This window comes from Canis lupus, chromosome 24 (assembly GCF_011100685.1).
Source record: "Canis lupus familiaris isolate Mischka breed German Shepherd chromosome 24, alternate assembly UU_Cfam_GSD_1.0, whole genome shotgun sequence".
NCBI lineage: Eukaryota > Metazoa > Chordata > Mammalia > Carnivora > Canidae > Canis > Canis lupus.
This window is the reverse complement of record NC_049245.1, coordinates 44,596,827-44,612,358: the sequence shown is the minus strand read 5'-3', so window position 1 is coordinate 44,612,358 and position 15,532 is coordinate 44,596,827. Positions and strand designations below refer to the sequence as shown.

At 50.8% G+C, this 15,532-nt stretch overlaps 2 long non-coding RNA genes across 5 annotated transcripts; one reads left to right on the top strand and one right to left on the bottom strand.

Moving 5' to 3' along the window:
- Positions 1–1,007: 1,007 nt before the first annotated feature.
- Positions 1,008–2,184, bottom strand: LOC111092116. The gene is made up of 2 exons (XR_005378073.1): positions 1,904–2,184; positions 1,008–1,345 (listed from the first exon to the last, which is right to left on the bottom strand). It is a non-coding gene; the product is annotated as an uncharacterized LOC111092116 (long non-coding RNA).
- On the top strand, positions 1,669–7,101 carry LOC111092115. Of its 4 annotated transcripts, none has more exons than XR_005378072.1 (4): positions 1,669–2,448; positions 2,631–2,821; positions 3,134–3,275; positions 5,009–7,101. It is a non-coding gene; the product is annotated as an uncharacterized LOC111092115 (long non-coding RNA). The 4 variants fall into 4 exon arrangements; XR_005378071.1 differs by having other exon boundaries at positions 3,091–3,275; XR_005378070.1 differs by lacking the exons at positions 1,669–2,448; positions 2,631–2,821 and adding an exon at positions 3,830–4,031 and having other exon boundaries at positions 2,830–3,275.
- Positions 7,102–15,532: the final 8,431 nt, after the last annotated feature.

Here is a 15,532-nt window from a genome sequence, read left to right as displayed (position 1 = left end):
GAGGATGTTGCCAAGGGACAAAGAGGCGACAATTTTATTCAAAATCAGAATCTGTACCCAGCTGTGTTTCCAGCCCGCCTGTATGAACTGGAGGCCAGACAAGGCCACCGACACAGAAACCATTTTTCTTTGCCGATGGGGCCTGAGCGATGACCTGGAGGCTGACGTTATAGAACACAAACAGACAGCCCTGGGTCTGCCTCCCCCTCGGGGCCTTAGCAAAAGGCACAGCTATGGGAGGAAAGCTTATTTTTCCTGAGCTGTTGGATGACCTCCTGACGTTGCCACCAACACAGACTATTTTGCAGCAGACTCGCTCCCCTTCCTCACTTCCCACACCTGAGCCGACACCACTGACCTTCGTGGGGAGTGGACGGCACGCGCTCCTGGCACAAGGGAGGTCTGTGTTGCCAGCTCTTGCGTGCCCTGCCTAAGCTGGTTAGAAGTCAGCCTTCAATATCCTTTCAACTGGCACCCACTTCAAAGATGCTCTGCAGAGCCTCTTAATCTGGTTTATGTTCTGTGAGTGAGAAGCCCGATCAGAACCCAGAAGTGCTCTGGTGAGTGAATGCCCAGGTCAGAGACACTTGTTGGAGAGCGAGATCTCTCTGCTGCTTGCTGCTTACTGACCCCAGCACTTATGGGAAGCCCACTGCCCTGCCAGGCATTACTGGGGAGCCTACTCCCTCCCATGTCCACCCTGTCTTTGACCCCCTCATGTGCCACCACTGCCTTCTAGCCCCTCCCTCCACGCTGGGGTGCTGCACACGGGCTGCTGATACGATCTGCAAACCCACCCTCCACACAAACACCGCACACCAGGCGAGCCCTGCTTCCACAGCAGCTCAGCCTGCCCACCACCCAGTGGCGATCTCCTTAGACCTCTGAGGGTCCCTCCTGTCCATGATCACACCAGGCCATACAGAGAGACCCTCCTCATCCCTTAACAAGCTCTTACTTAGCTGGGATTGCTTAGGTTGGACAGGATGTGCCTCTGAATATGTAAGTGGTATTTGCCCACCATTTATTTGCCATACATAAGATTTCCATGCATGGTGATTTTCTCTCATTAACAGATGCCCCAAACTGCCTTCCTCTTGTTCTGTGTTAAACCCCACATCTGGGCCATCTGTGTGGCTGCTCGGTTCTGCAGGGCAGCTGCATATGGGAGGATGGAGATGTGCCAGGAGAGCTGGGCTTCAGCCCTCAGGCACACAGAAGCTTCCTGGGGACTTCAGGTGATGTCCTCCTTGACACAGTGAGACAATGAAGCTGTGTCGTCCTCCTGCCTGCCTGTGAGGAGGACATGGAAGCTTCTTGGAAGATTACCAGCTGTGACATCCAGCTGCAAGAGACAGATGAAGACAGTGGGCATCATAACACGCACCATCAAGCCTTCCGGGGGAAGAGTTGGGGTCCTGGTGGGCCTCCCCAGTGTTCCTTCCATGACTCGGAAGAGTAGAGACAGGGTAACATGATTATAGTAAAAATAAGAGCAAGCTGCTTATTGCAAACTCATTGCAGGCTGGACACCGTGCTTTTCATGCATGAGCTCACTGGTTACCCCCACCTTTGAGGCTGACCTCTCATAGAAAGGGTCTAGGAGGTCACCGGTTTATGTGGCATCACAAAGCTAGTAAACAGTGTCACAAGGACATGTACCCAGAGCTGACTGGCTCCTGGGCTGGAGCAGTCACCCACTGCACCAGGACCAAAATCCCAGCATCATGTGTAACCTGGAGCAGGCGTTTACCCTCTGTGAGCCTCAGTTTCCCTCTCTGCAGGAAGAGAGAATGAGCAAGGGAGCAGATGCTCTACGACCCCTTCCAGCTTGGGCAAACTCTAATTCCTGGAATGAAACTTGGTTGAGAGCAAATTGCAAACTCTTGAAGGCAGCACTTACTGACGGTGCTGCATGCTGCTCCTTGGCTGTGCAATTTCCTCCTGCTGCAGGAATGGGCCATGAAAAGAGAAGAGCCTCCTGTTGCTCACTTTATAGCCCCCCATTCAGCAGTGCTTGCTTCTAATAGACTGACAACTACATAGAGGCAAGTTGTGGTTTGGGGGAAAGCTTTGCCAGCTTAATTTCCCCCCTTTCCTGCTTCTTCCTATTTTCCCTCATTTCTCCCCCTAGTCTTTGCCTTACCAGACTCAGATTTTCAAACCTGTTGTCAAGGCAACACTAGGTTTCTCTCTTTGCACTCTGATGTCTCAATGGGGGTATCCATAGCAACAAGAATACCTTGCATTTTCAAAGTCAGTGACCTCCCAAAGCTTCGTGGGACGTGTGGAGATAAATTAGGGTTAGACCTACTTTTTACCACAGCAACCAGTTTAGTGCCTAGCAAACCTAACCAATGACATCTGTAGCAGTTAGTGTTTGCTGCGTAACAAACAACCCTACAACTTGGTGGCTTGAAGCATCAGGCATTTGTCATTGCTCTAAAGGTCAGTTGAGGGTTGTTCCTGTCTCAGCCAGGCTCCCTCTCACGTCTGCAGGAAGCTGCAGGGGGGAGGGGTGGTACCCAGCCTACTTGTCTTGGCTGACCTCTCGAACTTATCTAGGGGTCATCTGGCCATAGACTGTTTAAGGATAGCCTCAGATAGGACAACCAGGCTCTCTTCTTCAGGGTTCCCCATCCTTCAATGAACCTAGGCTTTTTCACAAGGACACAGCAGGCTTTTGAGGTGGAAGGAGACACAGAGGGAGAGACCAGAAGCCTACAAAAACTCCCGAGGCCTAGGTTTGGAACTGGCATGAGATCACTTCCATCACACTCCATTGGCCAAAGCAAGACTTAATCCAGGCCAGACTCAAGGGGTAAAGCAATAGACTCTGCCTTTTGATGGGAGGGGCTGAAAAACCACATCACAAAGAATGTGGGTGGGTGGAGGGGAGAGGTGGAGAATTGTGACCATTTTTGTGAACAATCTACCACACATCCCTCCACATTTCTTGTGGAGAGATTCAGACACCACCTCGTGGCATTGATAGCCAAGAATCAGGCTCGGCACAGAGGAAATGGATTTCTTGGAATGCCCAAGTCTGCCAGCCCCCCTAGAAACAGCCCTGGACTCCCCTCCCCACAGGCATCTTAGCTATAGTGTGGCTTCCATCTGTGCACATTATCAGTTTGCTTGATCCACATGGGCAAAGAATAGTATGTCCCAGCAGAAAAGAGAGATCCCGCCCTCAGAAAACAGACGTGAGTGCTGAACAGCCAAAATCAACAGGTGACTGTGGCAGACCCCAACCAGCCACCCGCAGCCAAGAGGTAGGAACCCATGCTGGTAGGAACCCATGCTGGGTCAATTTAGCAAGAGCAACAGAGTGGTTTCTCATTGGGTAAAACCTTTTCCCCTGTGAACCCCTGGCAGCCTTCAGAGCTCTATCAAAACTATTTTAAAAAGCAAACTCTAGAAATCTCAGCTTGCCCAATCTTAGCCCAGGAAAGCAGAAGCAGCTTTCCACTTTGCTGCAGGATTCTGCGTCTCACCTGGGGCTGGTGAAGGAAGCTGTGCTCCAGAGTGGTCCAGAATGAAGGATCACGACACACGTGGGGTTCCCCAACAGCCCAACAGGTGGTGAAAATCCCCTTCTAATGAGCGCTCACCATGCACCTAGGGCTGCCCTGACAACAAACATTAGCCTCCCATGCCTCAAGATTCTCTGGGTAGTAAGTGACCAAAGGCTCCCCAGACTAGGCTTACTTCAAAAGGGATTCATCAAGTCAGGGCTTAAGGTCAGGCTCAAGCAGGTGAGCTCAGATGTGATCGGGTTGGGGCTTTAAGGGATATCGGCAGCCTCATCTCTGTCCCTCCGATCAAGGACAAGATCCTTCCAAATACCACTTGATTCGTGAGACGTCATGGCCCCAATGTAGGAACCCCAACATCTTCCACTGTACCTAGCAAGTACTTAGAAATGGAGCTAGTGACCAAAAGATTGTGAGAAAGCAATCTCTCTTCTCAACTTGAAGACTATCCTGTCGGCTCCGGCGGAGGAGACACTGGGCAGGGCCACGCCGGAGGTGAGATGGCTTCTCCCGAGAGCCCCTCAGAGGCCAGGAGAGAGCTAACCCCCTTCTCAGAGTGGGGATCCACCGGCTCAGTCACCCATCACCCATCTCCCGCTCCCTGCTCCCTATGAGTCACTGAAATAAGTTTTTCTCCACCATTTGGCCTTCAAAAAGCAGACGCGCAGTGTCGCATTTCAGAATAAGCCATGCGCTGCAGCTTGAATCCCCTGGTGATTCATCCACTTTAAAATTCCCGCTTTCCTCCCACTCCATGAAATGTCAGGAGCACCATGTCACCACATAATCAATTCCCTAATCCCCGGTTTGAAAACCTATTCTTTACAAGGTGGTTGCTTTAAACAGGAGTGAAAACGAATGTCATAGTGTGGAGTCGTGACAGTGTGCGGAGGGAAAAAGTCGAAGATAGATGATTGATGGGGCTTTCTGGACACTTTCTTTTTATTATTATTTTTTTAAGGGAACTTGCACAATGCATCCAGGGGCAGTGACGATTAATTTACATTATTTCACTCGTGTGGAAAGCAGCAGCTGGAAATTGTCACCCAAAATAACCCCTGCCCGGCTTCGATTCTTATCCCAGACGTAATAAGAGAAATCCTAGTCTGATCTTTATTAATAAAGCAGCTTCTTATGAAATGTACTTCAGCTCAGCAAGTTCAACGGCTATGAAGTCAACCAAAAAGCGAGGTGTCAAAATTGATTTATCTCCTGTGTTTTTAACACTTTCAGATCATTTTATAATTCACAAATGTGCTGATTTTCCATGACGATGTCCTATTTTTGTCTAAATTTAATATGAGGAAATTGGGCTGATAAGGGAAGTCTGAGGCTCGGGGGCCTCCAGGGTCAGAGAGGGTATTATTGGCTATTTCAGCAAGTTGTTGCTTTTAACCTGGTTTAGAGCCTTTCCACCCCGGGGGATTTACTGGTTTGTTTCTGCGTGTTTGTTTGTTTGTTTGGTGCTACAGGTATACTTCACGTTTTATAATAACAGTTGTGAAGTCTCCACATTTGTGAATGACGTTGTGACTGTAGAACAGCCAAGATACTTATCTCCCAAGTTCCTACCTTGGCCCTGACCACATCCCCAGCAAAGTGTTTCCTGCACAGAAAAGGCTGTCGACAGCAGCCAGATGAATGAAATCTACTTAAAAATGCTCCTTTACCTTTCTAACAAGTGGTCCTTGAACCTGTAACTCTGGGTAATCCAGGTTCCCCACACTGAGTTTCCTTGAAGTGCCCCAAGAGTGGGCAGTCCACTTCTCAGGCTACAGGGAGAAAGCCTGAGCCCCGAGACCGACCTTCGGCCCATACAAGAGTGCTGCCGTTAATCACCTTCTCGGTATTTCTCAACATACTGTTCTCTACGTGCCAACACGTTGGGTTAAAATCATCGTTGAAAGGCATCGCTGTCAGAGACCAGGCTGGGATCAGGGCTGGCCGGATGGGAAGCCTCTCCAAGCCCCCTTCTCATCGCCCATGTCATAAATATTTTAGTGTGTGCTTCTTGTTTTACTCAATGTCCTCTAGACTGAAGAGGGGTCCAAATCCCGCACTTGGCAACGTAATGACTTTCAACAAGCCCGTGATCCACTTCCCCTTTCATCCGTCGGTGGCATCTGCCCCCACAGAGAGCTGGCACTCCAGCATCGAGAAGATCCAACATGACTGTTCTTCCGGCTAGAACAGAAAGCCTCTTATCAGTCCCCTGAAGTTGGCTTGAGGACCCTCTTCATGCAGATTGCATCTGAGCACCAACTCGGAAAGCCTCATGCCACATGGATGCCCAACATCCTCCGAGGATGTTCCGGAAGGAAAGTAACTTCTCTGGAACGTGGCCCAGAGCTATGCCCACTTACGGGCACTTAGCGGCCGGCTCAGGATGATCTTTCCTGGGTTGCAGAAGCCCTGAGATGACCTCAGAGGGGCTCGTGTCGCAGGAAGTAGCATATCTTGACATTTCACACCCTTTCTCACAAGGGCAGGACTTCAGAGGGAGAACGGGCCCTTGAGTGTGCAGATAACAATGAGATCTCTGCTCCTGGCAAGAAGTCACGTCCCCTCCGCGTCCTCTGGGAAGTGGAGAACAGAACAGGAGCAGAGGTCATCCACTGTAATAACCCCCAGAGTGAAGACCGGCGGGGGCCTGGGGGTGGTGTTAGGGCAAGAGGACAAGAGGACGCTAGCCCTTTGTGCAGACTCTCGCAAACCTCTCAGCCGTTCGTAAGAAAGATCTTGACCCCCTGCCACTCAGCAGAGGAAACCTTGAAAAGATGCCCCCTCCCCAGTCAAGACTTTCACCAATCATCTGCTTCTGGAAGGCACTCAAGCCTACTCTAGCTTTTTTTCCCCACAAGTAAATGAATTTAAAAGATTGCAGGTGCATTATCTCTACTAACAACAAAGACTTGGGTTTTTATCTGTTGTCAAGGCAACACTAGCAGTTTTCCCCCCTGGCTTCTTCATGCCTAGATTTATGTTTCCATAGTTACAAGAAACCCCTAGGTCTTCAAGGTAACATGAACTGGTCTACTAAAACTTTCAGGGGTGGGATTGCAGCTAATGGCAAAAACCGTGCCCGTAGGTGCATCTGTGTCTACGTGCTCAGCCTCACCAAGGGGCTGGACCTCAGCACCTCTCTCTGTTCTTCCTTGTCCTGTGCATCTCGAAGTGGCTCCCTTCTTGACCTGTGGGGTCAGCGCAGGAATCTGAAAAGTTAAAAGTTCATGTGGACCCCAGAAATGGAGATCCCTCAAACCACCAGACTGAATTTGTTAGACCCACTGCTGCCAAACCCACCGTGAAGAGCTCTGCAAAGTAAGAGTTACCCTTTGGGGCTGGACACAACAGTGGCCTGAGGACAGGGCAATTGGAGAAGCTCTGAGTGTCTGGAGCTGCAGAGGCACCTCGCCCCAAGATCTATAACATCATTTTCTAGGACCCACGATTTACCGTCTCCTCAGGATTAACTCACATGGAACTGACCTTCCGGATGTTTGTACAACTGGGCCCACGGTGTCTTGTTTAAGCCACTGGATTGATAAATCATTTCTTTACATCACTCTGTGGCATTGTTGGCCTTTCCCAAGGTTTTATTCCCCCGGGAATATTCTGGCGAATAGTTGGAGACTGGTGATCAGAGTATTAGAAGTAAAATGGCGTGTGGGTGTGGGTGTGTGCATGCATGCGTGTGTGTGTGTGTGTGTGTGTGTGTGTGGTAGGGAGTGGGAACCCACTGTGATGAATCAGTCATATTGCCAGAGAAAGAGGGATGTGGCCAAACTGAGAAGGAGAGACAGGGACCCTGAGTAGAGGTAACGTAGCCCAGTTAGGAAGCACTTCCTTGTCAACATCAACATCCTTACTGATGGCTGGTTGCCTCCCATCCATCTGAAGAAGGTACCGGGCAGGTGATACGCGGGACACAGAATCAGGACTCCCACCTGTATTAGTTTCTCAGGGCAGCCATAATGGATACCACAGCTGAGGGCCCGACCCAGCTGACCTGCATCCCCTCACGGCTCTGGAGGCTACAAGCCCAAAACCAACGCGCCCAGGGGACCCGGCTCCCTCTGAGGGCTCTGGGCCAGGATGGGTTCCACGCCCACCTCTGACCTTCAGGGGGTGGCCGGCACCCTCGGCGCTCCTTGGCTCGTGGCACCCTCACCCCCATCTCTGCCTCCACTGTCACAGGGCCTCCTTACCCCCCTGTCTCCACGTCTCCGTGTCTCTTCCCCTCTTCCTGGGGGAACACCAGACGCATTGCATTCAGGGCCTGGCCTGCTCCAGTGTGACCCCGTCTTAACTCTGCATCTGCAGTGACCCCACTGCCCAGCAAAGTCACATTCGAAGGTTCAGGGAAGGACATGAAGTTTGGAGGGACACCATCCAACCCAGGACAGGGATCAAGACTTCGGCTAGGGAATCTTCAGCCATCTCCCCACAAGGTCTCAGCTGAGCGACCCTTCCTCCAGGAAACCTCCTCTGACCTCCCCAGAGCCGAGGTAGCTGCCCCTCTGTGAGCTCTCGGAGCGCGCCGTTCTTCCCAGCATGGTGGCTGGGTGATGACTGTCCATCTGCTGCTCTAAACGCCCCCTCGTGTCAGAGGCCAGGGGGCTCCATTTGGCCCTCTCCCTGACCCCCACTCCTTGGGGTTAGGCCTCAGTGAACGTTGCCTGCCTCTGACTTTAAGTGACAGAAAAGCCAGACTCCTAAGTCGGCTCACACCTAAGGGGATTTATCTTCTCACTCGCCTGACAGGAAGTCCAAATTATAACATTTTAGTGGTTCAAAACTGGTGTAGGCTCAGGAAGTCAGGGCTTTGGCTCTGCTTGTGCCCTCCTCCTGGCTTAGCTTCAGTTTTAGGTGAGGAGCAAGATGGCGGCCTCGGTGCTAGACGACCACTTGTCCAGAAGGATATTTCCTAGGCTCTCCTGCTGTGCCAGGATGGGTCACATGTCCTTTGCTTAACCAGTTGCTGCCAAAGCCTGGTTCGATTCCTTCTAGGCTGTGAAGGAAAGATCTGTTCCAGACCTCTGTCCTGAGCTTGCACACAGCCATTTTCAGCTCATAGGGCGTTCTCCCCATATACCTATCGGGGTCCAGATTTCTTCCCCTTATAAAGATGCCAGTCGTATGGATTGGGGGCCCCCCTACTCCAGCATACCTTACCTAATGACATCTTAACTAATGACAGCTACAATGACCCTATTTCCAAACGAGGTCACATTCTAAGGTACTGAGGGTTAGGACTTCAACACATGAATATGCGGAACACAATTCAGTCCATGACACCAACTTTGATACTTTGGAGGAGAGGATGCCTGTTCCTCATTGAGCTCTAACCATGTGCCAGGCATAGGGCCAACATCCCAATCGCATGTCCTTGACAACATCCACTATCCCATGTCCTTTTACAGAGGAAACAACTGCCCCCGAGTAAGTTCCCTGATGTCACATATGGAATGAGTAGCCATGTGTGAACCTCAAGGCTGTTAAGTCCTGACATGAAAAGCTAGCTGAGGGCACCAGATAACACTGGATACATGACAGCATGATATAAGGACCAAAATGTTCTTGGAGCTTCACTGGAGAGAGATTATTTCAAGAGAAGGTAGTCAAGGAAGGCCTCACAGAGGAGGTAAGATCTGGGTTGGGCCTTAGAGAAAAGCAAAGCAAAGTTTTTTGTGCACTGGAACCCAATCAAGGAAATATAAAAATGAGCTGCCAGTTTTTTAATTATAAAAAAAAAAGATTTTATTTTTTAACTTTTACGATGGAAATGATCAAGCATATACCAAAGTTGAGACAATAATATAACAAGTCCCCATGTACCCACCCCCCAGATTCTGTAATTTTCGATACTGTGTCAATCTGTTTTTATCTACTCCTCTTTTGTCTGGACTCTTTGAGGCAAATCCCAGATAGGATATTATTTTACCTATCAATACTGTTAGATTATATCTTCATCAGTTGAAGACACTTTTTACGTAACCAACCAACGCAATTCTGCTCTCACAGCCAAGGACATTAACGAGATTATCATCTAATATCCAGGCAGATACATTTCTCTCATTATCTCAAGCATTTCTTTCCACAGCTCACTTACTGAATGAGGTTGCAGACACAGGGTACATTAGGGCATCTGACTGGTGTGTCTTTTACATTTCTCTTCATCAAAAAATCTCTCCTCCCCTCTCCCCCTGCCTTGTTTATTGGTGGGTTTTTGTTTTTGTTTTGGTGGGGGAGGTTGGCAGGTGGGGAGGGGTTGGGTTTTTGTTTTTGCTATTTTTTTGTTACCAGAAAGTAGGCCATTTGTTCTGTAGAAAATCACACATTCTGGGCTTAGCAGTCACTTCCTGGAGATGGTACCTCACTGTTCCCTTGCTCCTCATGCTCCTGAAAACTGGTTGTCAGCCCTGGAGGCTTGATTAACTTAAAAAAAGGGGGGAGAAACAACTATGAGCTTCTACTGTTATTTCCAATTCCGATTTTAAGATGACAAAGCTTTCCTTTGGGTTGTATATCTCTTTACTTTTAAACTGGAAATCTTGGTTCCTATAGATACTAACATAACCACCCCTTGCTTTAACCCACGTTATCCTTATAATAGCTTCAAAATAGCAATACCAATATTGCTACTGGAAATAAGACTTTTGAAAATGAGTTAAGATTTACTTATAGTTCCTTTTATCCTTAGGACATATTCCACTAGGGACAGAGGTCCAAAGGCTGTGTTTTAAAATCATTTGAAATAGGGCAGCCCAGGTGGCTCAGCGGTTTAGTTAGTGCTGCCTCCGGCCCACGGTGTGATCCTGGAGATCTGGGATGGAGTCTCACGTCGGGCTCACTGCATGGAGGCTGCTTCTCCCTCTGCCTGTGTCTCTGTCTCTCATGAATAAATAAATAAAATCTTTAAAAAATAAAAAAAATCATTTGAAATAATTCTTTTTTGTGTGTATGGTTGGGCACCGGTTTGATATTCCCTTAGAATCATTTATTTCAGTTTGCCGTCAATTTTTAGTGGTTTGTTTCTGATTTTTATTTTTAATTACTGTAAAATAAATGTAAGGTTCAAAAATCAATTCTGTAAAATCAAGCAGAAGCCTCATGTCCATTCCTGCCCCCGCACCCCCCAGCTCCTCACTTCTCACCCAGGCTCCCATATCGAGTAGTTTTTGGCTTATCGTTCCATTCTTTCTTTTGTTTTTTGTTTTTTTTTCTGAAAATGTAAGCATATATGTATCTGTTCTCCCCTTTCCTACACAAAAAGCAAAATACTATCCATGTTCCTCTGAATCTTGTGGGTTTTTTCCACTTAATATATACTGGAAGTCACTCCACATCAGTATGTAGAGATATTCGAGATAGATAGATAGACAGGTAGATAGACAGGTGGACACATAGATATCTCATACTCTACCGTTTGGATTTACCAGAATTTGTTGTGCAAGTCCCCTATTGGTGTCCATTACTACCTTTTTGCTCTTACAAATAGCATATCAAAAATTCTGTCTTGTGAAAAAAAACACACATTTTCATTGCTAGTTTATGGTTAAACTGAAGGAGGCTAGCAGGGAGAACTACACCAGTTTTTAACCACTAAAATGTTATAATTTGGACAAATTTGACAGTTGGTCAATGAGAGGCTGCTTGGTTTCGGGCAGCAGAACAGGTGGTGGTCTAGCTCAGAACCTGCACGTGCCACGACCCAGCCACAGGGCTCCGAGCGGGCACCTTGCCTTCGTGAGCTTCCAGTCCAGCACATGTAGTTCGGGATCACTACCCTCCTATGGGTAGTGCATCTTGTCCCAAGATTACATGAGATGTCCCACATGTAGCCCTGACGCCCCACTGCGTGCCTGGCAAACCTACATATTACTACCATCTTTTCTCCTGAACTTTCCAATGTTTCATCACAACTAGGAGATTGCAAATGAAGGAGGCTGTTCCAAGCAGAGGAACACCTGGAGTGCCATCAGGTCAACAGCTCATGCCCTTCGGCTGGCTGAAAGGGCTCCAGTAGGGGAGTGGTACAAGACTGGTGGATCTGTGCTCCCTGAAGGGGACTTCAACTGCTCCCCCTTGGGAAGCAGAAACACTAACACTGCTTCATTTGGCAGGAGCACGTCTAAATAAAGACTGACCTTGCCCTGTGATGATTTAGCTTTCAGAAGTCACCAGGCACCTCCATTCCCCCCTCGCCTTCTTTTGCTGACCAGTCAGAGCCAAAATGCTGAGTTAAGGAGGGCAGCTGTCTGTCCCCTGACCAGCTTCCAGGCCAAGCCACACTCATTCAGACCCTCACTGGAGCCTGTTCACCCACAGCCCTGACCTCAGAGCCGCCGAGGAGCTCTGGCTCAGGAGCACATAACTTGCCAAGAGAGAAGCTGATTCCTGCCAAGAAGGAACATCAAGTCATCACCTCGGCTGACCTCCATGAGAGCTGGCCTAAAGGAGGAGTCATCAGGAGAGGCTGGCCCAAGTCAGAGGAAACAGGTTTCAACTGGTTCTCCCGATCCTGCAACATACCTCTTGGGCTTTGAGCTGGGTCTTTGCAGTTTTTGAAGCTCCATGAGATCAAAAGGCCACTGCAAGCAGAGCACGGTCCCAGGCCCAAAGCAAAGGCAACAAAGCAACAAGAAAGAGTGTATTCATTAACACCAAGAAGTCATCCTGGTGGTTGAATCCCCAATATCTGCCCATCCTTAAATGACTAGTCCAAGCCAGGCATTGGCAGCAACTGGTTAAGCAAAGGACATGTGACCCATCCTGGCACAGCAGGAGAGCCTAGGAAATATCCTTCTGGACAAGTGGTCGTCTAGCACCGAGGCCGCCATCTTGCTCCTCACCTAAAACTGAAGCTAAGCCAGGAGGAGGGCACAAGCAGAGCCAAAGCCCTGACTTCCTGAGCCTACACCAGTTTTGAACCACTAAAATGTTATAATTTGGACTTCCTGTCAGGCGAGTGAGAAGATAAATCCCCTTAGGTGTGAGCCGACTTAGGAGTCTGGCTTTTCTGTCACTTAAAGTCAGAGGCAGGCAACGTTCACTGAGGCCTAACCCCAAGGAGTGGGGGTCAGGGAGAGGGCCAAATGGAGCCCCCTGGCCTCTGACACGAGGGGGCGTTTAGAGCAGCAGATGGACAGTCATCACCCAGCCACCATGCTGGGAAGAACGGCGCGCTCCGAGAGCTCACAGAGGGGCAGCTACCTCGGCTCTGGGGAGGTCAGAGGAGGTTTCCTGGAGGAAGGGTCGCTCAGCTGAGACCTTGTGGGGAGATGGCTGAAGATTCCCTAGCCGAAGTCTTGATCCCTGTCCTGGGTTGGATGGTGTCCCTCCAAACTTCATGTCCTTCCCTGAACCTTCGAATGTGACTTTGCTGGGCAGTGGGGTCACTGCAGATGCAGAGTTAAGACGGGGTCACACTGGAGCAGGCCAGGCCCTGAATGCAATGCGTCTGGTGTTCCCCCAGGAAGAGGGGAAGAGACACGGAGACGTGGAGACAGGGGGGTAAGGAGGCCCTGTGACAGTGGAGGCAGAGATGGGGGTGAGGGTGCCACGAGCCAAGGAGCGCCGAGGGTGCCGGCCACCCCCTGAAGGTCAGAGGTGGGCGTGGAACCCATCCTGGCCCAGAGCCCTCAGAGGGAGCCGGGTCCCCTGGGCGCGTTGGTTTTGGGCTTGTAGCCTCCAGAGCCGTGAGGGGATGCAGGTCAGCTGGGTCGGGCCCTCAGCTGTGGCGTCTTATGGCCGCCCACAGTCCCCCTCCACGTCGCACAGTATTTAGGCAGAGGAGGGAGGAAAGACGGCGTGTCCGTCTGAAAAACAAACGTTTCCCAGATTTCCCTCAGAGAGAGGCAGGCCCCGGCCCGCTTCTGGCCGAGAGACGCAGGAGCAGTCACGGGGCAGAGCTCCAGAAGCCTGTGCTCGCGCTCCCTTCCCTGCTCCGGCCCGAAGCAAACGCTCCGTCAGGGCAGCTGCCGGGCGTGTGGGGACAGCCTGGGAGCAAAGGTCACCGTGTGCCCTAACCTTGGGCCTCGGCCTCCTGAGCCGTCCCCCCTGGGCCTTCCCGGCCCGAGAAGGCAGGCCCGGCGCCAGGCTGCTCCTGCGGGACTCTGTGACCCTGTGACCCGAGGGCAGCCCCATCGCCGCCTGCTTCCAGGAGCGCAGACCCTTCGGCTCAGGGCGGGACCCCGGGGTCCCGGGATCGAGTCCCGCATCGGACTCCCCCGGGGAGCCTGCTTCTCCCTCGGCCTGTGTCTCTGCCTCTCTGTCTCGGGAATAAATAAAAACTAAAAAAAATAATAAAAATAAAAATAAAAAAAGACCTTGGGCGGCCGGCGCCTGAGGGGCGGGCTGGGGGCCAGGACCCGGGGGGGCTCTGGCCACCGGCTCGAGCCCCAGGCCCCAGAGCACCCACACCCCTCGGGATGGCGGCCGGGCAGGGGCAGGCTGCTCGGAGGGCCTGACCCCACCCCGACCCCCACCCGCAGCCTAAGGTCGCAGCCCACTCCCTGCGTGGTCCGGGGCTCCCCCCACCCAAGTCTCTGCAGGTGGGCGACTTGGCACCGCAGCCACCTCCTGTCTCCGGGCTCTGGAGGACGGAAGCGCGAGGCAGGGCGTCCTCAGAAGGCCCTCAGGGAGGCCCCGCCTGGCCCCCCCATCTTCTGGAAGGTGCTCCTCGGCTCCATCTCTCCAGTCTCTGCCTCTGTGGTCACACGGCCTTCTGCCCGCCATCCTCGTGTGTCAAATCCCCCCTTCGCACCTCTTGTAAGGACACCTGCCACTGGACTGGGGCCCTCTCTAAACCTAGAACATCTCATCTAGAGATCCCTCACTTAGTTACATCAACAGTTACATCAACGGTTGAATTAATTAATTATTAATTATTATTAATTAATTAGGAAATAAGGTCACAGGAACTGGGGATTGGGATGTGAGTACATCCTTTTAGGGGACATAATTCAACCCCCTTCACTCCCTCCTGCCCCCAGAAGTACTTCCCTCACCTCCCAAATAGGCTACTTACACCCCAGTCCACATCTTAGGCCTAACCTCAGGGTGAAGCCCAAACCTGGATGAGAAGCCGGGACATCTTGGAGATGGTGGAGAATTCCGATGTTTGTTCAGAGAGGAAGGATGCGTCCACGAGATGACAGGACCGGCTGAGGACCACAAATTAAAACTGATGAAAACCGAGTGTGTCCCATATATGAGATTCACAAGGCCTTTCCCTGTCATCTTTAATTAAGCCCTCCTTTGACCACTATGCCATCCTGAAGGCGGGGGATGCATGCACGTGTGTGCACGTGTGTGTGTAGGCACATGTGTGTTCATGGCCACTGTTTATGGAACATTCTCATGTACTTAACCTCCTCAATCCTGTGGCAACCCTGAGAAGCTCACCTGCCATTTATCCCCAGACACTCCCCCGAAGACTTGGGGTGATTCAAGCTTGGAGACGCAGCCCCTAAAACTGAGAGGAGCTGGAAAGAATAAGAAGCAGAGGAGTGAGGCAGGCAGCAGGATGTCAAGTACGACCACAGCTCTGGGAAACTGGACCAGTTAAACACAAAGAACGTTCTCTAAGCTTCCTGGAAACCAAGGCAAAAAGAGAAACAACTCTGATTGTCGCAGAGCTCTCATTGTCTAAGGAAGAAAAAATACGTATGTTTGCCAAGAAAAGCAAACTTTGTCCAAGGCCTAACTTTAAAGAGACCTTTATCCCCAAGGCTCTGAATAAGCGGCAAAGAATAACCTAACCCATGGTGCTTTTGATAACGATTCCTCAGAAAATGGCCTTTTCTGCTATCGGCGTGGATGACAGCTCAGAGCATGATGCTAAATCATGGTCGTGGCCTGCTCCTTTCTCATGAGCTCTCGGGGCTCTCGGAACAGACTGAGGAGCAGCCAGTCTGTCCCTGGGGGGCCAGCTCCTCTCAAACACCAGGCGGCTCAGCCAGGCTCTAGGCGGGCGGTGGAGACTCGCTGTG